This window comes from Bufo gargarizans, chromosome 2 (assembly GCF_014858855.1).
Source record: "Bufo gargarizans isolate SCDJY-AF-19 chromosome 2, ASM1485885v1, whole genome shotgun sequence".
Taxonomy (NCBI): domain Eukaryota; kingdom Metazoa; phylum Chordata; class Amphibia; order Anura; family Bufonidae; genus Bufo; species Bufo gargarizans.
Genome location: NC_058081.1, coordinates 227,650,699 through 227,678,089, shown reverse-complemented (window position 1 = coordinate 227,678,089; position 27,391 = coordinate 227,650,699).

Below are 27,391 nucleotides of genomic sequence, written 5' to 3'. Positions count from 1 at the left end.
TTACTGTATTTTTCTGCTTTATAAGACGCACTTTTCTCCCAAAAAGCGAACGTGCCCAGAAATATGTCCATCACATTGCAGGCCGTTATCTAGAGACGCACCTCCAGTGTTAATAATGTGAGGCGGCTCCCTCTAGTAGGAAGTGTGGGGCGGGCGGCGGTCATTGAAGCTAAATGCCGCCAGCACGCATGTTTAATAGGACGTGTGAGTGCTCAGTCTGCTGTTGCTTAGCAGCACTGACGCTGTGCTGTCCTCCGAACAACACCTCCATCCCCTACTGTGACGCGCTCCGACACTGCTGCCCTGTATGTTGAGCTGACTGGTGGTGAGCACAGCAGGAACTGCTGCTCTGCCGCCTCCACCGATCAGTTTAGTCAGTTGCCCGACCGCTCGCCACTACCAACTGCTCGTCACTACTAAACCTCCGGCACCCCGAGTCAGCACTGCTTTCCCCTGGGACTACTGGGCTGTCTCTACCTGAGACTTGGTGAGTGACAGTCTGGATATAAAGAAGTTGAGCTCAAGGGCCGACCTGGACAAATACGTATTACATATGGTTATAACCTCTCCTCATCTATAGGAATACACCCATGTACTGCAGTACATGGGTGCACTTTTTAGGATGAGGGGGGTTATAGTCACATTTAATATAAACACTGTCCAGGAGCAGTACTATTATTGGCCTAAGTGTTTGCATTAAATGTGACTATAACTCCCCTCATTCATAGGAATACACCCATGTGCAGCAGTGCATAGGTGAATTTCTATGGATGAGGGTGGTTGTAGTCACATTTAATATTAACACTGTCCAGGAATTGTACCATAATTGACCTACGTACAGTATATTAAATGTGACCATAAGCCCCCTCATCTATAGTAACACACACATGTACTGCAGTCCATGGGTGCATTCCTATGGATGAGGGGGGTTATAATACAGGTGAATTACAGTACACTGGACAGTGTTTATATTATATGACTATAACCCCCTTCATCCATAGGTATGCACCCATGTACTGCACATGTTTTAGCCCACCTTTAGGTTGAAAATATATTTTTTTATAATTTTCCTCCTCTAAACCTGAAGTGCGTCTTACATTTAGGTTTGTCTTATAAAGCGAAAAATACAGTATGTATTTTAAATTTGGCAACAAAAAATTTTTTTTTTCATTTTAGGAGCCAATGGCTCCTTGGTGTTTTTGCAGTCCTCTGTAACACTACAGATAGTATAAGGTAAAAAGGTTCTCTGGGATTTATATATTTATGGTCTATCCTTAGGATAGGTCATCAATATGAGATTGGTGGGGGTCCGACTCCTGGCACCCTAACCAATAAGCTGTTTGAGGAGACAGCGATGTTCCAGTAAGCGCCGCAGCCTCTGCTCAGCGCTGTCATTTGATAGCACTGTGCTTGGTATTGCAGCTCATCCCCAATCACTTGGATGGAACTAAGCTGCACCTTGGCCATGTGAACGATGAATGTGATGTCATATGGCCTAGGAAGAGACTGTGGCGCTCTTGAAGCATCACAGCCTCTTCATAAAGAAAAAAAACTTAACTAAAATGGAGGGAGGGGTCCAAGTTGGGTAGACAGCCCCAGGCCCATCATGCACTTTATCCGCCCCTGCAAACCATGGGGTCCATGCCGAAATACATGCCTCGTGTGAGTTTTTCAGGACAGCAGTCAGTTCCTCCATTCTCAGGATATCCTCCACCTTGTTGATCCAAAGGTCCATGGTAGGGTGGGGAAGGTGATTTCCATCTGGCTGGGATGCAGGCTCTAGCTGCGCTGGCTAGGTGACGCAAGATTGATTTATTAAGCAAGCGGCTGGGTAGGTCCGAGAGGAGTAACAAATAGAAGCTTGGGGTATTTGGTATGGGAAAGGAGAAAATTGAGGCTATGGTCTTATGTACCGACTCCCAGAAATGTCTGATATTACTACTGTGCCAAAAAATATGGATTAAGGCGCCCTGCGCTGACTCACATCTCCAACACAATGGAGATCCTCAGGGAAACATTTTCTGAAGACGATTCGGAACATAGTACCATCTAGACAGTATTTTGTAACTTGCTTCCTAGAATTTACTGGCAATGGATAATTTATGTGTAAAATGACCGTATTTCAGGTGCAAATGGTTAGTTGCACCGCTATCTGCGACTTTTCCCTGCTCACATCAGGTCTAAAAATGTGGGCATTGGCAGGGAAGGGGAGGGGTCGGTAGGCCAGACTCATTTACCATGTGTAGAAAATGGTCTAAATGTAAGACAGCTCAGAAAGGACTGCGCCTCTTCATAACTTCGTTGGATCTACCACCAGCGCAAGGGATTATTATAATTAATAAATGTGTCCCAAGGTTTATTACGGCTCAATCTTTTTAATAAAGACCAACCGAAAATATTATTTTTAGGCCAAAATGATTAAAATGCAATCATAAAAAAAAATTGTTCCCGAAGATGTACATAGCCTCTAAGGTTTGATATGTAGTGAATTTCAGAATTTCTTTGTTCATTAACACTTGAGACATTATGGTAGATATACACCCCTCACATTTTTGTAAATATTTTATTATATCTTTTCATTGGACAACACTGAAGATATGACACTTTGATACAATAGAAAGTACTCAGTGTACAGCTTGTGTAAATGTGTCGTGCCCTCAAAATAACTCAACACACAGCCTTTATGGTCTAAACCGTGGGCAACAAAAGTGAGTACACCCCTAAATGAAAATAGCCAAATTGTGCCCAATTATCCACCTTCCATCCCCGGTGTCATGTGACTTGTTAATGTTACAAGGTCTAGGTTGTGAATGAAGAGCAGGTGTGATAAATGTGGGGTTATCGCTCCCACACTCTTACTGGTCAATGGAAGTTCAACATGGCACCTCGTGGCAAAGAACTCTCTGAGGATCTGAAAAAAAGAATTGTTGCTCCACATAAAGATGGCTTGGGCCAGTGATGGCTAACCTCTGGCACTCCAGCTGGGGTGAAACTACGATTCCCAGCATACTCTATTCATTTCTATGGAGTTCTGAAAAACAGCCAAGCAAGTGTGCATCTTTGGAGTTGTAGTTTTACCACAGCTGGAGTGCCAGAGGCTAGCAATCACAGGCTTAGGCTATAAGAACACCCTGAAAGTGAGCTGCAGCTGTTTAACAAGACAGGTTCCACTCAGAATAGGCCTTGCCATGGTCGACCAAAGAAGTTGAGTGCACATGCTTAGCGTCATATCCAGAGGTTATCTTTTTAAAATAGACGTATGAGTGCTGCCAGCATTGCTGCAGAGGTTAAAGAGCTGGGGGGGTCAGCCTGTCAGTGCTCAGACCATACACTGCATCAAATTGGTCTGCATGGCTGTTGTCCCAGAAGGAAGCCTCTTCTAAAGATGATGCACAAGAAAGCCCACAAACCGTTTGCTGAGGACAAGCAGACTAAGGACACAGATTTCTGGAACCATGTCCTGTGGTCTGATGAAACTAAGATAAACTTACATATAAATTTTGTTCAGATGGTGTAAAGTGTGTGTGTGGTGGCAACCAGGTGAGGAGTACAAAGACAAGTGTGTCTTGCCTACAGTCAAGCATAGTGGTGAGAGTGTCATGGTTTGTGGCTGCATGAGTGCTTCTGGCTATGGGGAGCTACAGTTCATTGAGGGAACCATGAATGCCAACATGTAGTGTGACATACTGAAGCAGACCATGATCCCCTCCCTTCCAAAACTGGGCAGCAGGGCAGTATTCCAAAATGATAATGACCCCAAACGAACCTCCAAGGCGACCACTGCCTGGCTAAAGAAACTGAGGGTAAAGGTGCTGGACTGGCAAAGCGTGTCTCCAGACCTAAACCCTATTGAGCATCTGTGGGGCATTCTGAAACTGAAGGTGGAGGCGTACAAGGTCTCTAATATCCACCAGCTCCGTGATGTCATAATGGAGGAGTGGAAGAGGATTCCAGTGGCAATCTGTGAAGCTCTAGTGAACTCCATGCCCAAGAGAGTTAAGGCACTTTGGGCACAATTTGGCCATTTTCCCTTAGGGGGGTACTCACTTTTTCTGCCCACGGTTTAGACATTGATGGCTGTGTGATAAGTTATTTTGAGGGCACACCAAATGTACACTGTTATACAAGCTGTACACTGACTACTTTACATTGTATGAAAGTGTCATAGCTTCAGTGTTGTCCCATGAAAAGATATAATACAATATTTACAAAAATGTGAGGGGTGTACTCACTTTTGTGATATAGTGTATATTGGTACACAGTAATGAAGGTGCAGTCATCCACATAATAGTGGCAGAATAAACTTGTTTTCAATTACCATTATGAAATGAAATGATGAGTATATGTTATGGTCATTCAATCCGTCAATGTCTGGGAGTACATAGCTATGATACATGACATAACCTATGATACAGAACACTTTGTTACCCAGGAAATACCAGACTATATCTTCAGTTCATCTGTTCTCCTAATTGCTAAGATCATAAAAGTGACATTGAGATCATTAAAATAGCGAGATAGTTTCTAATGAATCAGTCACTACTTTCAGAAGGGAAAATCTGTGTATTATCAGCAGACAATAATGTGCCATATTTTTTTTATTGTATAAGATGCAATTAGGCTTTAGAGGAGGAAAATAAGAAAAAAAATACAGACCTCAGCTCTGAGCCCTAATCAGACCCCCAATGTTAATCAGACCTCCGATCAGACACCCAATCAGACACTCTATGTTAATCAGACCTTAGCTAAGAACCTCAATCAGACCCCCAATGTTAATCAGACCTCAGATCAGATCCCCATTGTTAATCAGACCTCAGATCAGACCCCCAATGTTAATCAGACATCAGATCAGACCCCCAATATTAATAAGACCCCTATTCATACCTTATATCAGACCCCCAATCAGACCTCCTATGTTAATCAGACCTTAGCTAAGAACCTCAATCAGACCCCCAATGTTAATCAGACCTCGGATCAGCCCCCCAATGTTAATCAGACCTCAGATCAGACTCCCAATATTAATAAGACCTCTATTCCTACCTCAGATCAGACCCCTAATCAAACCCCCTATGTTAATCAGACCTTAGCTAAGAACCACAATCAGACCCCCAATGTTAATCAGACCTCAGATCAGACCCCCAATCAGACACTCTATGTTAATCAGACCTTAGCTAAGAACCTCAATCAGACCTCCAATGTTAATCAGACCTCAGATCAGATGCCCATTGTTAATCAGACCTAAGATCAGACCCCCAATGTTAATCAGACATCAGATCAGACCCCCAATATTAATAAGACCCCTATTTATACCTCAGATCAGACCCCCAATATTAATAAGACCCCTATTCATACCTCATATCAGACCCCCTATGTTAATCAGACCTTAGCTAAGAACCACAATCAGACCCCCAATGTTAATCAGAACTCAGATCAGACCCCCAATATTAATAAGTCCCCTATTCATACCTCAGATCAGACCCCCAATCAGACCCCTTATGTTAATCAGACCTTAGCTAAGAACCTCAATCAGACCCCCAATGTTAATAGGACCTCGGATCAGACCCCCAATGTTAATCAGACCTCAGATCATACCCCCATTGTTAATCAGACCTCAGATCAGACCTCCAATATTAATAAGACCCCTATTTATACCTCAGATCAGACCCCCAATTTTTATGACTCCTAATCAGACCTCAGATCAGACCCCCATGTTAATAAGACCCTCCTGTTAATCAGACCTCAGATCAGACCCCCATGTTAATAAGACCCTCCTGTTAATCAGACCCCAGATCAGAGAAAACATAAATAAATCAACTTACCTCCCCTGCTCCAAACACCACTTCTGAGATCCAGCTCTTGCTCTTCCTGCCACTCTGTGCTGTGACCCGACGAAGACCAGAAAGTTGTGAGTACTGAGCCTGCAAAGAGAGCACTGCATTTAACGCTCCCCGGTTCTCCTGTACTAATGAGCTCTTCCAAAATGGAAGCGCTCATTAGTATTAGCTCCATAAGACACTTTGGGGGTGGGGGGGGGGGGGGGGGTCTTACAGGGCAACAAAATATGGTACTTCTAACCAGCTTACTTGATCCTTTATATTGTACTGGTATGTTGCTAGTTATCAGTTATTGCATACAATAAATACCAGTCAATTTACATATCATAGAGTTTCTCAGTAAAGCGTGAAACTGGACTCTCCTGCTTCAAGGCTGAGAATCGAACCTTGCAGTTCCTTGTTATATTGAAATACTGGCATATAAGCCAATTGCCTGTTATACTCTGGGTTCACTCTCTTTATAAATGAGAATGAGCCACTGATATGCTTGTAGAGAAGAGGCCACTACACTACGCTGCCATGCAGAATATGTGATGTAGGTTATGGCAGGCGGTATGATGTCACTGATGCAACAGACACAGGCAATTTTATTATAACACTATCACACAAGTACATATTAAGGCATTGGTTCCCAACACGCCACCCACGATACTAGGGAGGCTAGTCACCTCCTGCCATTGGCTACTCCCCTTTCCCCCCTCCGACACCGGATGTTTTCATCCGTGTACAGGGAGAAGCAGCAGTGGTAGTGCAGGGACCAGGAGTGCCGCAGGGAGTGGGGTAAGTATATTCCCTGTGAAGGGCCCAGCACATGGGGGACTATTTATGAAATTGGATAAACCCCTTTAAGTACAAAAAATCTAGAAATGTGCAGAACGACACTAAGAAAAAAACTGAAACATTGGAAATCACACGGCAGTGGAATTCTACATTCTGTACATCATGGATGTCAAACTCATGGCCCTCCAGATGTTGCAAAACTACAACTCCCATCATTCCCTGATAGCTGTAGTATGCCCAGGCATGATGGGAGTTGTAGTTTTGCAACAGCTGGAGGGCCACGAGTTTGACATCCCTGCTGTACATATTTTGAGCCATCAGATCTACACTGCCACAAGTACAAGTATGTCCACTGTTGAGGAAGCCGAGCTGCCCCCCCCGCCTGAAGAGGATCAGCCCTAGACGAACGAGCAACCCCTGGACAACGAGCGCTGAGTATCTTTAACCCCTACCACTATCCTGCCAACAATTTCCCCTGATTAACCCCTACCACTATCCCACCAACAATTTCCCCTGATTAACCCCTACAACTATCCCACCAACGATTTCCCCTGATTTACCCCTACCACTATCCTACCAACGATTAACCCTTATTTTCCCCATACCCCTATCCCACCAACGATCTACCCTCACCACTATCCCAACCATCCCTCTCCCTGATCCTAAACCCCACTATTAACCCCTACTATTCCCCTTTACCCCAGCATACACTTGCAGGGTATTAACCCTTGCATTGACCACCAATCCCCTACCCAAGTCCTGCAGGAGCATCCCTGGTTCCCATTCCCTGGACTGTATTTCTATGTCTGTGTCCTGCATTCACCCCTGCAGCGCCATCGTTAACCCTCGTTGTTACCTTAGGGATAGGATTAGAACCAGGTGGGGTGGGCTGCTAATATATATGTGTGTGTGTGTACTGTATTAGATAGCTTTGTGGGTGGAATTTGGGAACCGTGTAGTGTAGTTTAGTGCTTTATTTATAATACTGTATTGTTAGTGTTTTGCGTGCGCAGTGTACTGTTGGTATTAATAAATATCTTGTTTTATTTGTAACTATCTGTAACGTGTGGTTATTAGCATTAGTTTAGTAAGGCGGATGCAGCTAGTTTAGTGGTTAGCGTAAGGCAAAGTATAGTGAAAGTATTAAAGTGTTATTAATATAAAGGTATAAATAGGCGGAGTCATCAATAGACGGCTCCTCCTATTTATGAATATTAATTATTTATATTTGCATAAACATTGGTGATTAATATTCTCCCTTTACATCCACATATTTAATGAAACAAAATAATATGTTTTTGACTGCATCATATTCAGGGGCAGACTGGCCATTGACCCATGGGGCCACCTGAGCCCTCCATACGGATGCCAGCTGGGTACATAACAATCTGATGCTCTTTAGCATTAATTAATGCTAGGAGAACCAGGTACATGAGCACCTTTCCAGCGGCTTCCGATTCCCTCCTGAATTCAACTGTAACGCCTTCCCCAGGAAGTTGATATGGTTGAATAGTGCAGTGGGGGTCACAGTATTTTGTGCTGCACTGTGGTATTTGGTTCTACTGAGGCAGTATTTTGTGTTGCATTAAATTATTCCTAGCCCTCGCATACTCTGTTGGCCGCCACATACTTCTTGTGGCCTTGCCTCCTTATGTTGGCAAAAAACCCTAACACAGCACTGTAGACATAGCCATAACCATAAAAAGGTTATGGCGATAAAAAGAAAAAATACTTATTTTTCCAAAGTTTTTATTTTTTTCAGTATTAAAACACAAGAAAACTATACATATGTGGTATGTGACCTGGAGAATGAAGAACAGCAGTCAGTTTTACCTCATAGTGAAAGCCGGAAAAACAAAACCCATAAAACTGTGGCGGAATTAAGTTTTTTTCAATTTCACCCTATTTTGAATTTTTTTAAAGCTTCCCACAGCATCCTATGTCATATTAAATAGTTCTGTTAGAAAGTACAACTTGTCCCAAAAAAACAAGCCCTATATGGCTATGTGAATGGAAAAAAAAAACCTTTATGGCTCGAAGAAGGCAAGGATTAGAAGACGCAAAAATGGAAAATCACCTGGGGTATAAGGGGTTAATTGGTACAGTAAAGTACATTAATACATGTATGATACTTCTCTGCACATGGACACAAGATAAGGGCAGCTACATTTTATTTCTCTGCCATCTGTGTACACTGTACTGGATACTGAAGAAGCTCCTGTTTTCATCATGGAAAGTGATTTCTTATCAGTTTAAGGCTACTTTCACACTGGCGTTTTGGCTTTCTGTTTGTGAGATCCGTTTAGGGATCTCCCAAGCGGTCCAAAACAGATCAGTTTGCATTCTAATGCATTCTGAATGGAAAAGGATCCGCTCAGAATTCATCAGTTTGCCTCCGATCAGTCTCCATTCCGCTTTGGAGGCGGACACTAAAACACTGCCTGCAGCGTTTTGGTGTCCGTCTGACGAAACTGAGCCAAACGGATCCGTCCTGGCACACAATGTAAGTCAATGGGGACGGATCAGTTTTCACTGCCACAATCTGGCACAATAGAAAACGGATCCGTCCTCCATTGACTTTCAATGGTGTTCAAGACGGATCCGTCTTGGCTATGTTAAAGATAATACAAACAGATCCGTTCTGAACGGATGCAGACGGTTGTATTATCTGAACGGATCCGCCCATGACTGATCCGCACAAAACGCGAGTGTGAAAGTAGCCTTAGTGATCTGTTATTATTTAATCTTCATTTTTCTTTGATTTTTAAATTTAGGATGACGCGTCGAGGTACAATCTTTTCATCATGTATTACTTCAGATAACACTGTATTGGAGTAAGAAGCTGTTCTTAGAAAGTGGTTTTATTCAGTCTCCTGAAATGTTTTTCTTTGGCCATAACCACAACAGATTAAAGGGCTCTCGTCTATTTGCTAAGGGGGTTTGTCACTAGTTTAAATTGCCCTTCATGAGGACACCATAAAACTGGTGACAGATTACCTATAACACATATCATTTTAATCGATGATAGCTAAGTATATCAACACCTTCAAAGACCATATGAAATTATCACATTCCTCTCAACACCACAAACCATATATGTTTATCTTAGAACTACAGATATTTTACAATGAAACCAATAGCTTTGCCTTATTGACACCCACTGCAATCCAGTTGTATCATGAGATTGCTACATTTATGCCTGATTTAGTAAACCATTTCTTTATCAATGACTGGCAAACGTTTTATTTCATTAGAAGATGACCATTAAAGGGAACCTGTCACCAGTATTTTGGGTATAGAGCTGAGGACATGGGTTGCTAGATGGCCACTAGCACATCCACAATACCCAGTCCCCATAGCTCTGTGTGCTTTAATTGTGTAAAAAACCTGATTTGATACATATGCAAATTAACATAAAAGAGTCATATCTTACTTGCTTTTCAAGCTCTGACTCATCTCAGGGTAATTTGCATATGTATCAAATTGGTTTTTATACATAATAAAAGCACACAGAGCTATGGGGACTGGGCATTGCGGATGTGCTAGCGGCCATCTAGCAACCCATGTCCTCAGCTCTATACACAAAATCCTGGTGACAGGTTCCCTTTAAATAAAACTTTCTTAGTCACCATCCAAGTCTTTATAGACATCTTTAGAATGACATGTCCAGCCTCCGAGAATTTTAACTAATAGCTCAATGCGTTGTCTGTACCTCCCATTCTAGGAATGCAGTCGATTACTGTGTATATCATCCCAAGATAAAACACACGTTTCAAAAAGTTACCTTTATATTGTGTTGATAAGTGTTTGCAGAGAGACACAATTATAGGAAAATTTGTCTGCAATTGTACAGTTTTTCACATTTTAAGTAAATAGTAAATGCACGTGAACTATGCCAATAACAGATGGAAATATGCAGTGTGCCAAAAGTGCTAAGCAAATCAAAGCTATTCAACTCATCTCAACTAATTTGTACTTGACTGTAGTAGCCACGTCATCTGATTCAGCAGTCTATCACTCTCATTAGCATCAGCTTCATTAGCATACCGAACAAAGTTCATTTTCTGGCCTACAGAAAAACACGTAACCCTGACAAAAGCATAGTTTTAATCATAATAGACAGAGATACATTTTATTGGAATCAGTTAAATACAGTGGCAGATTCCCTTTAACCCCTTCATGACATCTGCCATACATCTACAGCAGATCTTTAATAGCCGCCAGGTGCCTTCTGTTTCATACAGCAGGCACCCTCTGGCTAATGTCTGCGATCAGCGGTAATGTCGATCACAGACATTTAAGCCCTCAGATGCAGTGGCCAAATGTGACTACAGTAAATAAGAGGGCTAAAACCCAGAAGCGCGTGCACCCGGGGCAGAAACGCTTTCCCCTGGCAGAGATTGGCGTTATATGTTGGTAATAGGCCTGAGCCTGTACTAGGCTTCCAGGCTCATTGCTTGTACATTCAGGCCAGCAGGTGGCAGCACTGTATAGAATAATGGAACAAATTCCACTATTCTATATAAATTGCAATCTGATTATTGCAAGTTGGGGTACACTTCGGGATGTAAAAAAAAGACCCATACTATATAAAATATATATATATATATATATATATAAATAAAAACACCCCATATAGTGAATGGCGTAATGGGAGAAAAAAATATAAGATAGGTCGTTAATATAAAAAAGCAGACAACTCCTTTAATACCTCAAGTGAAAGTTGGAGATCTAGTGAGTGGAGATAGATCAACCCCTTGCAGTGGCACACACATGCTGGGTTGTATGTGACATGGCCATTCTCCTTTTGGGACTGTTTGGACTTGGATATGCCATCATTTAATGAATGTTGGGAGTTTCAACATCTGGGGCCTCCGTGGATTTTAAGAATGAAGGAATTTAGCACTGAGTTCCAGTTTTTGTTTTCCATGAGCAGTGGTGCTCTCAGCCACCTGGTTTTGTAGGGAATGGGGCCAGGGGTTCAGTGCACGGGGCACAGCTGGGCAAGGAAAACTTAAATACAGAAAGTGCTAAACCAGGCATCCTCAAACTGCGGCCCTCCAGCTGTTGTAAAACTGCAACTCCCACAATGTAGTTTTGCAACAGCTGGAGGGCCGCAGTTTGAGGATGCCTGTGCTAAACCAATGCTGCTGCCCATTCATTCTCAGAATCGTTGGTCTTGGACGCAGCTGTGCAGGGAAAAAAAGATTGTCAGAACACCGGTCCGCACTTTATACGCATAAGCATTTTAACATCATAATGTAATTTTGCATGAAAGTATAGGTTTTCATAAAAAATGCACACAAATTTGTGGCTAAAAGTTTGAACTATGTTGAAAATTGGATGCACAACAGCTGTCAAAAATGAAGGATGTGCAAGTTCCTACCTACCAATTATGCCTATGTCTTCATGCACATATCTTTAAAAAATAACCAGAACTGAGAACACAAATCTAGTTGACCAGTAGGATGAATATTTTTTAATATATGCATGGATTACACTTCTTGAAAAGTGATGTTTGAAAAGGGCTATATCTGACAGAAATGTTGCATAAACTGGGATTTAACTTGCATATTCGGAATTTTCTGGATCTGTGTGCTACCTTTCCTGTTCTGGCCTTGGACTGTAAGTATGGGTGATATGGACTTAACCCACTGGTAGGCGCGCACTGACTGTTACATTGGGTTTGTAGCTGGGGGCGTAGCTATAAGGGGTGCAGAGGTAGCAGTTGCTACCGTGCCCAGGAGACTGAGGGTACCCAAAGACCATTGTGCTATATAAGAAGACTCTGGTATCATAGAAGTGCACACTGGAAGGGTTTGTCACATATTCTTCAAGTTACACCTCTGGCTGGAGGGAAGGGGATAGGTCAAGAATTTGGCATGGAGGAAGGGGGGATAGGCCATTTCAATTTTTGCCTCAGGTAGCAGAAAGGCAATGTGCTTCCCTGCCCCTGGCCACAAAGCACTGAGGGAAGGGGGACCAAGCTGAACTCTTGCACCAGGGCCCATGAGCTACGCCCCTGTTTGCAGTCTATCACTGGAAACTCTGTTCATTATGTTTATTACCTTGAGAAGTGAATGCACCATGTTCCCTATATGTCCAGAAAGCAGACAACCCGACATTATCTTTTTATGCTATTGACAATCATGTTCACCTTTATATAATTTTGTGAGAAACAGGAATTAAAAAAAAAAGGATGAAAATTTACATTTTCACCCGAAACTCTTACACACGCAGAGGCTTACAACGAAAAGCCATGTAAATATAACAGAAGAAGGTGTGTAAAGTTTATGTATGCCAATTGTCTACATCAACACGAGTTTGTGCTTTTAAAGCCACTGAAAAAGAGGCCATGCAATATTTGGCAGTCATCCACAAACAGGTTAAAAATATACAGTGCACACCCAAACAGCTAGCATGCTAGGAACACCAGTATTCGTGAGAAGGCACACAGCTTTTTGTGCATGAAAACACTTCACGCAACTTTGCATCCAACAATGATCATTAGCAAATATTGCATGAAAATTCAACTTTGGGACTAAAACTACTCAAAACAGACCCCTTATGCAAACAAAATGTAGACTGCAAAAACCTGTGAGCTTTGAGTTCATACACACCACACACGTCTACAGGAAAACTGCAGGGATGCACCAACCAATTATTGGATGCAAATGACACTAGGTATTACGTATGGTTAACTACATTCCCCTAAACAAATGCTTACCCTAATCCTTCGGGTGATAACATGAACACAAGCCTGAAGCCATGCAGGGACCCCATGACAGATCCTCCTCCACTACCTACATGGTGCCAGCATGTCTCTCAATGGCCTCTGCTCTCATGGTCCACATGGGCCAAATTGTTGAAGAGAGTATGGCTGGGTGTAACAGGGGTTATTTGTAGTCTGTGACCATGGAGACCATTAATAACAGCTATATAACAGATCGATCAAGACTATTTGCACAGTGGCTACATGTTTTACTATTATTCCCTACAATCTGCCCATGGTCCTACTGCCTTTCAGTTCTCAAGAAGCAGAAGAATCTGGAATAGAGTAACACAGCTCTGTTTGTATCTAGCTTTCATGTTGGCACATATGTCTACATAGGAGTTGTGTTCATACACAAAAAGTCTAATTAACCCTTTCCGGACCTCTGCCATACATGTACAGTGGAAAATCGGTCTGTAAAGATGGAGCCAACTCATGAGCGCAGCAGGCTCTATAATGACCGGGTCTCTGCTGCTTCAACCCTCATCTGGGAGCGCTAAAACTGGGAGCCACATGCTTCGCGGCCCGTTCCGCCTTCTCCTGGCTGAGACGGGGTAGGCAGCCCATACTAGTTATATGCCTGAGCCTGTACAACAGGGATGTCAAACTCGTGGCCCTCCAGCTGTTGCAAAACTACAACTCCCATCATGCCTGGGCATACTACAGCTATCAGGGAATGATGGGAGTTGTAGTTTTGCAACATCTGGAGGGCCATGAGTTTGACATCCATGCTGTACAAGGCTCCCATGTCGATTACTAGTATATCCAGTGCTGGCCTGCAGATGGCAGCACAGCATTGCAATATGCTGAATACTGTATTCTGTAATGCATAGCTATACATTACACAATACAAGTTGCAATCTAATGATTGTATTTTATAGTCTCCAAATTCCAATGATGACAAAAAAAGGTTTTAATAAATATAAAAAAATATAAAAATTCAAATCACCCCATTTTCCTAGAAAAATAAACAATTAAACATCATAAAAAATGAAACATCATGGGCATCAGCGCATCTGAAAATGCCTGTACTATTAACATCTAAAAATATTATTACCATATGTTGAATGGTGTAATGGCAAAAAAATGTAAATGGCTGATTCACCATTTTTACGTCACCTCAACTGCCAATAGAATTTAATGAAAAGTGATTAAAAAAATCATACACAGGGGGCGGAGCTTGGCTGCTGGACGTGATGGAAGCGTGAGCCTGCAGCTCCCTCACAAGTGGGCCTCAGAGCCACCATTATAGCAAGCCGACAACCCTCGACCATGGTAAAAACTGCTAGGGAACGTCCTGGGGAGCTGACAAACACCCCCAAGCTGTCTACAAATCAGTTGGACATCCAGAAATGCTGGAAAAAGCAGACCTCACAATCAGCCGAGGATAAATCCAAGATGGCGACCGGAGCTGTTAGCGTGGGAGAAACGGCGGCTGACTCAGACAGAGACAGCATATCTGAAAGTGACTGGGGTGAGTCCGCCTCTGCTCCCATCACTAAAGCCTTTCTTAAAAAAAAACATCCTACAAGCCATGAGACCGGTGAAGGAGGAGCTGGCTGACATAAAGGCTGATCTAAGACATATAGGCTAGAGAGTGGAAAATCTTGAAACTGCTCAATCCTACATCGTGGCCTTTTCAGAAGCTGTGGCGATGCGCTCCTCACAGCACGCTGAATTTATCAACAAGGCTTTATTGCTTATTGAGGACCAGGAGAATCGGAGTCGGAGAATAAACATCCGAATCAAAGGCTTACCTGAATAGTTCGCCCCAGAGTCCCTACAGAAGGTAGCACTTGAGAATTTTAGTGACTTACTGGGTCAAGACAGAGCAGTGGGAATAGTTATACAGCGCATACATAGATAGGGCTCTATGCCCCAGGCCCAGACAGGGGGAGCTACCACGAGACATCATTTGCAGTCTACTATCCTTTGTGGACACCTCACAAATTTTAACAGCAGTCAGGGAGAAGCAGCCTGTCCAGTATGCAAACTCCACCCTACATTTTGATCAAGACATAGCTCCGGCCACCCTGGCAAAACGCTGTATGCTGCTGCCATTACTGGAGGTTCTTAGATCGAAAAATCTACAGTACACGTGGCTTTTACCATTTGGCCTCGCTATTTGGATCAATGGACGGAGGCTTACAGTACATACCCCCGAGGACCTGGAAAAAATCTGGGGCAACCTAGAGATCCCACCTGTGACTATCCAATCCTGGTTACCGATGTTAGATAACCAAGATCTTTCACAACTCCCTAAGTTTGAACCATGGAAGGTGGCTCACAGGAACCAAAAACAAAATAACTACCCTGGCTACTATCCTAGAGACCCTGAAATTGTTCTCTGAGGGTCAGATTATCTTGGGGGGTATCTAAATTTGGTATTGAATCCACTCCTAGACTCCTCTTCACAACGCTCTCACCTAACACAGAAAGCTTTGGGAAAGTTACATACTAAATTGCAGGAGCTGGGTTTAATAGATGTATGGAGACAGATACACCCCCGAACTAGAGATTACACTTCAGATCCGCTATGCACGGCTCATTCCAAACATTTGATCATATATTGATTTCCAAGGCAGTGCTGCTACAAGTACGATCTGCCACCATAGGGAACATCATTCTTTCTGATCATGCACCCTGTCACGTTACTATATCCATGAATTAGTTAACCAAGGGAGATTGGTCGTGGAGGCTAAATGAGTCCCTCCTTAGCAATGACAAGATTCGCCAAGAGGTAGGGAAACACTTGAAAGAGTATTTTGAATTAAATGCAGGAAAAGAAGTAGAGACGCCGATAGTCTGGGAGGCCTAAAAAAAACAGAGACAAGCAGAAGGAGGTGGATAGCATTTTGCAACAGATTGCAGTGGTTGAAAGAATCCAAAAGAGATTTAAATCCATCCCTCTTCAAGAGGAATTGGGGATCTTAAGGTCCAAACTCAAAACATATCTTTCAGCTCAATCAGCAAAACAATTCCTATACTTTAAACATCTTCTGTATGCACATGGGGATAAGGGGGTCGACTAATGTCCTCTCTCCTCAAAAAAGCCAGGGCAAAATCCTTCCTACACAAAATCAAAACAGAGGCTGGCAATTTCGTCTCATCGACTGAAGACATTGCTAAGGATTTCCACCTCTTCCATTCTAAATTGTATAACCTTAAAGGCCCAGATGACAAAGATGAGGAGCGGAAGGGGATGGAAGTAACTAATAAGTTCTTGCAATCTTTAAAACTCCCCACCATTACTGCATCTATGGCTGCGGACTTGGTCCGACCAGTATCAGAAGAGGAGCTTAAAGCTGTTCTTCATAGCTTCTCTCCCAAAAAGAGCCCAGGGTCAGATGGCTTTCCCCTACAGTATTTTAAGACATTCCAGGAGATCATCATACCCCGGTTGACAGAGGTTTGTAATGCCCTGTTGGTTGGGAGTTCCTTACCCAGACAAGCTCAAGAAGCCTTTATCACCTTAATCCCCAAAGAGGGAAAGAACCCCGCAAAATGTGGCAGCTACGGGCCAATATCTTTGTTAAATCAAGACCTGAAAATATGGGCTAAGCTGCTTGCCAACAGACTCAGGCCTATCATCCCCTCTTTAGTAGGCCCAAACAAGTTGGTTTTGTTCAAGGCAGAGAAGGGAAGACAAAAAACCTCTCAACTGTTCCATGTCATCCACACGGCCCGCAATTCTAACATCCCCCTAGCTCTTCTCGGCATTGATGCCGAGAAGGCTTTCCATAGGGTCAAATGGACATTCATGGAGGCGACTCTTTGCAAATTTGCTTTTCCACAACCTTTGACACATTCCATTTTCACATTATATCAGTCCCCCCATACACGCCTTAATATAAATGGCACATTGTCCCCAGCCTTTGAAATAACAAATGGCACGAAACAGGGGTGTCCTTTATCCCCAACTCTCTTTGTGCTTATAATGGAAACTCGGCTTCAGGCAGTTAGGGAACAACAATTCAGGGCCTGACCATAGGTGGAAGACAACTGAAATTCCTAGCTTTTGCAGACAACTTACTTTTTTAACCATAAACCCGGAGGTCAGTCTCTAGGATCTCCAAGTTACTGCAAGAGTTTGGGGTCATGTCCAATTATAAAGTAAACTTAACTAAATCAGAGATTCTAAATATATAAGTCCCCCAACCGCTACTCCTCAAGTTGAAAATAAGCACTTATTTTGCATGGGCCGCTACCTCAATTACTTACCTGGGAATTCGCCTCTCGAGAGACCTATCTGAGCTTTATAGCTTGAACTATGCACCATTCCTGGTGGAGCTCACTAAAATGCTGAAATCGTATAACTCACTGTGGATATCCTAGTTGGGTAGGAAAAATGTATTGAAAACATATATTATGTCAAAAGTACTGTACATTCTGCAAATGGTCCCGATCCTTTTTCCCCCGGCATTCTTCGCCTCTGTTCGGAGTCTCTTTGTGAGGTTCTTATGGAAAAACAGGAGATCACATATGTCATACGCAATGCTGATCAGGAGCAGGGAGACCGGAAGTCTAGGCTTCCCTGACGTGCTTTCTTATTACAAGGCGGTACACTTGAATAGATGGCTACAGTTGATGTTCCCAGTTGGGGAGGTCGACCCCTTTGTAATTGCCATCTCACAAAATAGCAGCTCTGACCTAAGGAACATGTGGATCCCTAACCTCAAACCTAGAACGATTTGGGGAGTAAATCCAATGCTACATGGCCCTGGTGACAAATGGGTCAATTATTAGCTCCACGGCCATCTCCACTTTTACTTTTGTCCTTACTTCCAGTATTTCTCTCTTCCCCAGGTTCGGCTAAGGAAGGTTTGTGGATCTCACTGAAAACGTGGACGTTACGGGAGGCTTTCATTAGAAAGGTCATCTCTCAAATCGAAACATTTGGGAGCTATCTCCCTGCGGGCATACCTGAGGTGACATTGTCCTTCTACTATGCTCACTTTAGGTATATCTGCTCTAAGTTCCTGCCTATGGCCGTCCCTGAGAGAGAACTCACAACCTTTGAGCAACTGATGGTGTCAGGGCTCCCCAGTTCCAGGAAAATCTCATATTTATATCAACATTTTGTGGTGAACCCACTCCAGACAAAACCGATTTTCCTGAGTTCCTGGGAAAAGGAATTAGGTCTTACTCTATCAGACATAGAGACACGCTTTATTTTGTCTAACTCGCAGGGTTTCTCCCGCTGTGTACGGCTTCAGGAAAGTCATTATAAACTCCTGTGTCGTTGGTATAAGACAGGCATCCTCAAACTGCGGCCCTCCAGCTGTTGCAAAACTACAACTCCCAGCATGCCCGAACAGCCTACAGGTATCAGCCGACAGCAGGACATTGTGGGAGTTGTAGTTTTACAACAGCTGGAGAGCCGCAGTTTGAGGATGCCTGGTATAAGACACCTGAATTCCTCTTCCTTCACAATGCCTCTGGCACAGACAGATGTTGGAGATGCCAGAAGTCCAGGGGATCCCACTTTCTATTAGTTTCCAAAAAGTTACACAACTTTTTGGAAACTAATAGAATCAGCTATCCAGAAAGTGTGCAAATCCCCCTTTACACTCACTCCGGATATGTTTTTTCTAGCCAAACCAAGCAGTACGTACCGTCCCTCTAAATCCAATCTTATTACATATCTGCTGGCAGTGTTGAAGGCGCTGATTCCATTGCGATGGCTACAAACATCACCTTCCTCACTGGAGGAATTGTGTGCAAAGGTGGACCAGATGTGGAACTTTGAAGAACTTATTAGTTGGTCCGAGAGGAAGCATGGGTGATTTTTTAAAATCTGGAATGCTTGGAGACTTTGGAGGGGCCAAACATGAAGAGATTACGCTCTAACATACTCTTACAAGTAGAGATGGCAGCAGCTGACCGAACTCATGTTACCCCCCCCCTTTCTTCCCATCTCTCCCTAATGTTCTTTTCTACGTGTTATACATGTCGGTCCGTGTCTTAGATGTTTTATGTTTTATATATGAAACTGCAAGAGATAATAGTAACATGTATCCATATGACCTTTTCCATCTTGTGTTGGTGTGGACCTTGCTTGTTCATAGGGCGGGCGAAGGTTCACATGTAAACTTAAAATTTTTACCTGGTCTTGCCATGATGTAATATGTAACAAAAGATGTAGACCTTTTTTCTGAGCAGCTTTGTGCATTGTAATATGTTGTGTTTTACACTTGATAAAATGTAATAAAAGTGAATTCAAAGAAAAAATCATGCACATACTCCAGAATGGTATAAATAAAAACTACAGCTCTATAAAAAAAAGTTATAGGATACAGAATATGGTAATGGGAATAAATAAATTAATTTTTTTCCAACGTTTTCATTTTTAAAGTATTAAAACACAAGAAAAACAATATAAATGTGGTATCACCGTAATCATACTAACCTGGAGAATGAAGATAACAGGCCAGTTTTACCGTATAGGGAACGCCGTAAATACAAAACCCATAAAACTGTGGTGGAGTTGCATTTTTTCTCAATACTAAACCATTTAGAATTTTTTTACAGCTTCCTTCTACATTGTATGCAATAGTAATCGTGCTATTTAAAAGTACGACGCCCTGCAAACACAAGCCCTCATACAGCTATGTGAAGAGAAAAATAAAAAGTTATGGCCTTGGGAAGGCAGGGAGTGAAAAATTAAAATGCAAAACCAGAAAATCAGCTGAATCATAAGCTTAAGATAAAAAAAAGTCTGACTGTTACTCCATACATGGAAAAATGCATCCTAAGGCCTCATACACACGACCGTTGTGTGCATCCGCATCCGTTCCGTCATTTTTCACAGTTTAGCGGAGGTCTCATTCATTTCTATGGAGCTGTGAAAAAAAACTGACAGTCCTCTGTTTTTTCTCTGCGTCCGTGATCCGTGATTCCAGTCCGTGAAAAAAATATAACCTGTCCTATTCTTGTCAGTGGAAAACAGGGGACGGACCCATTCAAGTCAATGGGTCCGTCAAAAAAAAGGATGCACAACTGGTATGTAATCCGTGTCCGCGCCGTTTTTTTTCTACAATACCTTGGTGCAATAAAATTACACTTTTCATTAACCTTCCTTTTTTCCCCTGTCAGACAAAAAAAAAGGAAGACACAAGGAAACATAACTGATGCAAAATCGGACACGGACCACTGAAGCCAAATCACTGACAGTGAAAAAACACTGTTGTGTGCATGAGGCCTAAACGTAAGGAAAGATGTACAATAAATTGCAAGGCACAACTATTTATTCACAATGTGTAACTAAATCAGGGAAGCTTCCGATGAAAGCACAAAATATGTAATTCAGTATCTTTCAATGAATATATTAGTGATGGACGAACATCGGACGGGACGATTCGGGAACGCAATCAAATGTACGCGAACCGCAAGTTCATGGCCGGCCCCATTGACTTTAAAGGCAGGCAAACCTAATAAAACCTTTAGGTCATATTTGCAACCACCAAATACTTACTAGAAGTGCACAAATCGTCCCACAACATGGACAGTGACATACCAGAGCGGGATCAATGGCAAAAATTCCCACAAAAAATATGTATTTTAATCAGTGGTCATTTTTATGCCCCTTTTTATGTCAAAAATGTGCCCTGCTGGAGCCTAGACAATTTTTATTTTAGACCACGGGAGTACAGGCCCCAAACATTAGGCATTCACCGGACAGAAAACATCAAGTGATTATGTGGCTGGAGGTATATTAGACGGCAATTGGATATCAATTTCACTGCAGGCCAGTGAAATACAGGCCCCAAACATTAGGCATTCATTGGACAGAAAACATCAAGTGATTATGTGGCTGGAGGTATACTAGACAGTCAATCAATATCAATTTTACTGCAGGCCAGTGGACTACAGGCCCCAAAAATTATTCATTCACCATACAGAAAAAAACTATTGATAATGTGGCTGGAGGTGCATTAGGCAGTCACCGTATAACAATTTTACTTTTGGCCAGTTAGATTACAGGCCTAAAAATTATACATTCAACATACAGAAAAGAACAAGTGATTATTTGGCTGGAGGTATATTAGACAGTCATTGGATATCAATTTTACTGCAGGCCAGTGGACTATAGGCCCCAAAAAGTATTAATTCACCGTACAGAAAAGAACAATTGATAATGTGGCTGGAGGTAAATTAGGCGTTCACCGTATAACAATTTTACTGTTGGCCAGTTAGATAACAGGCCTAAAAAATTATACATTCGCCGTTCATAAAAGATCAAGTGATTATGTGGCTGTAGGTATTAGAAGCAGGGCCGTCTTTAATATTGATTGGATCCTTGGCAAAAATTTACTTGGGCCCCCTGGATCCCGCCTTCCCACATCCTAGCATGCAATCACACCCTCCACCACAACACACAAAAAAAAGAAAAATCCACACACCTGGGAGAGTACAGCGAATGACTGTAAATACTTCCAGTTCTGAAGACTCCAGCGGCTCAGGATCAGTGCTCTGGGCAGCTGGGCACAGGCTGGAAGTGGGCACCGCTCTGCAGGAAGGAGACCGGAGCTCGGCTCACCCTAGCGTTACAGTGCACCCCAGTACCCCACAGTATGCAGTATAGCACCCTATTGTATACAGCACCCAGCAGTATGCAAGAAGTATAGCACCCTATAGTATACAGCACCCCACAGTATTCAGTATAGCACCCTATAGCATACAGCACCCCACAGTATTCAGTATAGCACCCTATAGTATACAGCACCCCACAGTATGCAGTATAGAACCCTATAGTATACAGCACCCCGCAGTATGCAGTATAGCACCCTATAGTATACAGCACCCCACAGTATGCAGTATAGCACCCTATAGTGTACAGCACCTCACACTATACAGTATACAGCACCCCACAGTATACATCACCCCACAGTATACAGCCCCCTATACTATACAGTATACAGCACCCTACAGTATACAGTAGAGCAGTATAGCACACCGCAGTATACAGCACCCCACAGTATACAGAACCTCACAGTATACAGTACAGCAGTATAGCACTCCACAATATACAGCATTCCACAATATATAGCACCTCACAGTATACAGCACCCCAAAATATACAGTATACAGCACCTCACAGTATACAGTAGAGCCGTATAGCACCCCACAGTATACAGCACCCCACAATATACAGCCCCCCACAGTTTACAGCATCCCACAGTATACAGCACCCCACAGTATACAATAGAGCAGTATAGCACTCCGCAATATACAGCTCCCCACAGTATACAGTAAAGCAGTATAGCACCCCACAGTATACAGCAACCCAACGGTATACAGCACCCCACAGTATACAGTAGGGCAGTATAGCACCCCACAGTATACAGCACCCCACAGTATACAGTAGAGCAGTATAGCACCCCACAGTATACAGCACCCCACAATATACAGCCCCCACAGTATACAGCATCTCACAGTATACAGCACCCCGCAGTATATAATAGAGAAGTATAGCACTCCACAATATACAGCTCCCCACAGTATACAGTAAAGCAGTATAGCACCCCACAGTATACAGCAACACAACGGTATACAGCACCCCACAGTATACAGTAGAGCAGTATAGCACGCCACAATATACAGCTCCCCACAGTATACAGCACCCCAAACTATACAGAATACATCACCTCACAGTATACAGCACCCCACAGTATACAGCACCCCACATTATACAGTAAAGCAGTATAGCGCCCCACAGTATACAGCAACCCAACGGCATACAGAACCACACAGTATACAGTATAGCAGTATAGCACCCCACAGTATACAGCCCCCCACAGTATACAGCTCCCCACAGTATACAGCACCCCAACGTATACAGCACCCCACAGTATACAGTAGAGCAGTATAGCACCCCACAGTATACAGCACCCCACAGTATACAGTATAGCAGTATAGCACCCCACAGTATACAGCACCCCCCACTATACAATAGCTTACAATATATTAGTATAACAGCCTCTGTCACCTTTTCCTGATGTAATCTTCACAAAAAAAGCTCCACAGTTAAGGCAAACTTCTCCTGCAGCAACACTCCTAGTATACAGGACCTTTGATTACCTCATAGCCATGTGACCAGTAATAGTGCTAGGTTACTGGTCACATGGTGATGATGTCATCTAAGGCCCTTTCTCCTAAAAGAATAACAGCTCTCACAGTTCGCTGCCTGGAGTGCCAGCAGGCAGGCATGGCAGCACCCCCCTGTGTAGCTGACAGCCTGACACCCGGGGCAGCTGCCTTGGGCCCCCGAGGAGCAACTGGGCCCGGGGAAGCTGCCTCTTTTGCCCCTTGTTAAAGATGGGGCTGATTAGAAGGTCGATAGATATCAATTTTACTACAGGCCAGTGAACTACAGGCCCCAAAAATTATTCATTCACCGTACAGAAAAGAACAATTGATGATGTGGCTGGAGGTACATTAGACTGTCACCGTATAACAATTTTACTGTTGGCCAGTTAGATTACAGGCCCCAAAAATTATGCATTCACCGTACATGAAAGATCAAGTGATTATGTGGCTGTAGGTATATTAGAAGGTCGATAGATATCAATTTTACTGCAGGCCAGTGTACCACAGGCCCCAAAAATTATTCATTTATCTAACGAAAATAAAAATTGATATTGTGGCTGGAGGTACATTAGGCGGTCACCGTATAACAATTTTACTGTTGGCCAGTTAGATTACAGGCCCCAAAAATGATGCATTCACCGTACATAAAAGATCAAGTGATTATGTGGCTGTAGGGATATTAGAAGGTCGATAGATATCAATTTTACTGCAGGCCAGTGGACTACAGGCCCCAATAATTATTTATTTACCGTACCGAAAATAACAATTGATATTGTGGCTGGAGGAACATTAGGCGGTCACCGTATAACAATTTTACTGTTGGCCAGTTAGATTACAGGCCCCAAAAATTATGCATTCACCGTACAGAAAAGAGCAAGTACCGTATTTATCGGCGTATAACACGCACGGGCGTATAACACGCACCTTCATTTTAGAGGGAAATTTCAGGAAAAAAAATGTAAATTTCAAATAAAGCCTCTGATCTGCCCCCTCTGGTAACGCAAACCCCCCCTCCCTCCCCAGTATTAATCATTGGTGGCAGTGTCAGTTCCTATCGGAGCCCCAGCAGTGTAATGCTGGGGCTCCGATCGCTTACCATGGCAGCCAGGAGTCACGCTACTGAAGTCCTGGCTGCCATGGTATGTTAGTGAGCAGAGAGCAGCGCATTATACTCATGTGCGCTGTGGCCGCCGGTCGCTCCTTCTCATAGGTCTGTGCGGCGCATTGCTAATGCTGTAAGCATTAGCAATCCGCCGCACAGACAGAAGAAGGAGCGACCGGCGGCCACAGCGCACGTGAGTATAATGCGCTGCTCTCTGCTCACTAACATACCATGGCAGCCAGGACTTCAGTAGCGTGACTCCTGGCTGCCATGGTAAGCGATCGGAGCCCCAGCATTACACTGCTGGGACTCCGATCGGAACTGTGGGATATGGCCGGCACATTCATTGGTGGCGCAGTGGCCACAGTCCCTCCCCTCCTCCTCCTACTCTGTCCTCGTTGGTCTTCAGCGGCAGCCGCGCACAGAGGGGAGGGAGGGACTCCCTCCTCCTTCCTCCTTCCTCCTCCCTCCTCCCTCCGCTGTGCCGGCCGGCTCAGTCCTGCCTCTCTGGCCTCTGGAGGACACGTTTCAGCCCTAATCGGCGTATAACACGCATACATCATTTGCCCCCTATTTTCAGGGGGAAAAAGTGCGTGTTATACGCCGATAAATACGGTAATTATGTGGCTGGAGGTATATTAGATGGTCAATGGATATCAATTTTAATGCAGGCCAGTAGAGTGCAGGCCCCAAACATTAGGTATTCACCGGACAGAAAACATCAAGTGATTATGTGGCTGCAGATATATTAGACGGTAATTGGATATCAATTTTAATGCAGGCCAGTGGAGTACAGGCCTCAAACATTATGCATTCACAGTACAGAGAACATCAAGTGATTATGTGGCTGGAGGTATATTAGACGGTCAATGGATATCAATTTTAATGCAGGTCAGTGAACTACAGGCCCCAAAAATTATTCATTCACCATACAGAAAAGAACAATTGATAATGTGGCTGGAGGTACATTAGGCGGTCACCGTATAACAATTTTACTGTTGGTCAGTTAGATTTACAGGCCCCAAAAAGTATGTATTCACCATACAGAAAAGGTCAAGTGATTATGTGGGGGGAGGTATATTAGACAGTCAATGGATATAAATTTTACTGCAGGCCAGTGGACTACAGGCCCCAAAAGTTATTCATTTACCGGACAGAAAACATCAAGTGATTATGTGGCTGGAGGTATATTAGATGGTCAATGGATATCAATTTTAATGCAGGCCAGTAGAGTGCAGGCCCCAAACATTAGGTATTCACCGGACAGAAAACATCAAGTGATTATGTGGCTGGAGATATATTAGACGGTAATTGGATATCAATTTTAATGCAGGCCAGTGGAGTACAGGCCCCAAACATTAGGCATTCATCGGACAGAAAACATCAAGTGATTATGTGGCTGGAGGTATATTAGACGGTCATTGGATAGCAATTTTAGTTCAGGCCAGTGAAAGGCCCCAAAAATTACTGCAATTTTACTGCAGGCCAGTACAAATATATGTAAAATACAAATGTTTAAAAGAACTAAAAATTTTAAATTGGAATGAAAACATGGCTAACGAAATCCCCCCTCTTAAAAAAAAAACTAAATGATAATAGTTGAAATTAGATAACACGTGGTCGTCACAGGTGTTGAATACCTCCATTGACCCAAAAATTAGGCATTCACGAGACAGAAAAGGCCTTTTATGCCGCTGTATTTACATAAGACAGGGACCATTATTTGTTCTGGGTGGTGGCGGATATGTGTGGGCTGGCATGAGGAAATTCAATTAAATGTGGTCATCACAGATGTTGAATTCCTCCGAGATCCATGCCTCATTCATTTTTAGAAATGTGAGGTAGTACACTGTCGTGAGCTAGGCGAGTGCGCTTATCAGTCATGATCCCCCCTGCTGCGCTGAATGTCCTTTCGGACAGGACACTCGACGAGGGGCAAGCCAAGAGATCCATGGCAAATTGTGCCAGTTCTGGCCTGAGGCTGGATCCGGAGGGAGGCTGTCGATGGGTTGGCTGCAAGAATGGCCTCATATCCGAAGTGACCAACACGTCTTCAAACTACCCTCTTCTTGCATGCACTGTAGGATTGGTACCTGCAACAGTTTTTCTGTGGGTGAAAATTCCTCTGCCAGCACCCGCAATAGCAGAATGCAGCATCTCTCGAATCAAGGGCTGGAAATGCTGCATTCTGACAGCCCTCTCTGATGCTTGTAACATGTCTGCCATTTTGTGTTTGTACCGGGGGTCTAAGTACATTGCCACCCAGTACTGGTCCTTGCCCTTTATGCTTTTTATACGGGGTTCCCTCTTCAAACACTGGAGCATGAAGGCCCCCATTTGCACTAAATTGGAAGCGGTGGAGCGGCCTGGCTCCTGCTCATCGCCCAGGAGAATGTCATCCTAGGTCTCCTCCCTCCCAGCCACGGACAACACCAGGGACCCCAGAAAAGTTTAAAGCCTGCTCTTCTTGCTCCTCCTCCCCTCAGGCACCATCCTCCTCTGACTCCTCTTCAGACTCCTGGCATTGCGACTTCCTCATCTTCATGCGTCGCACATGAGCAGCCACTGACGCTGTGAAAAAAAAAAACCTCCCCAGAACCTGTCCTGCCGCAGAGTTCCTACAGGTAGTCGTAAACGGCACGTTTCTGTTGGAGCAGCCTATCAAGCATATACAAGGTGGAGTTCCAGCGCGTCGGACAGTCACAAATCAGACGTCTGACGGGCAAGTTGTGTTGCCGCTAAACATCAGCAAGGCAAGCCATGGAGGTGTAAAATCTTCTAAAATGATTTTCCTGGCCTGCCGCAAGACGTACT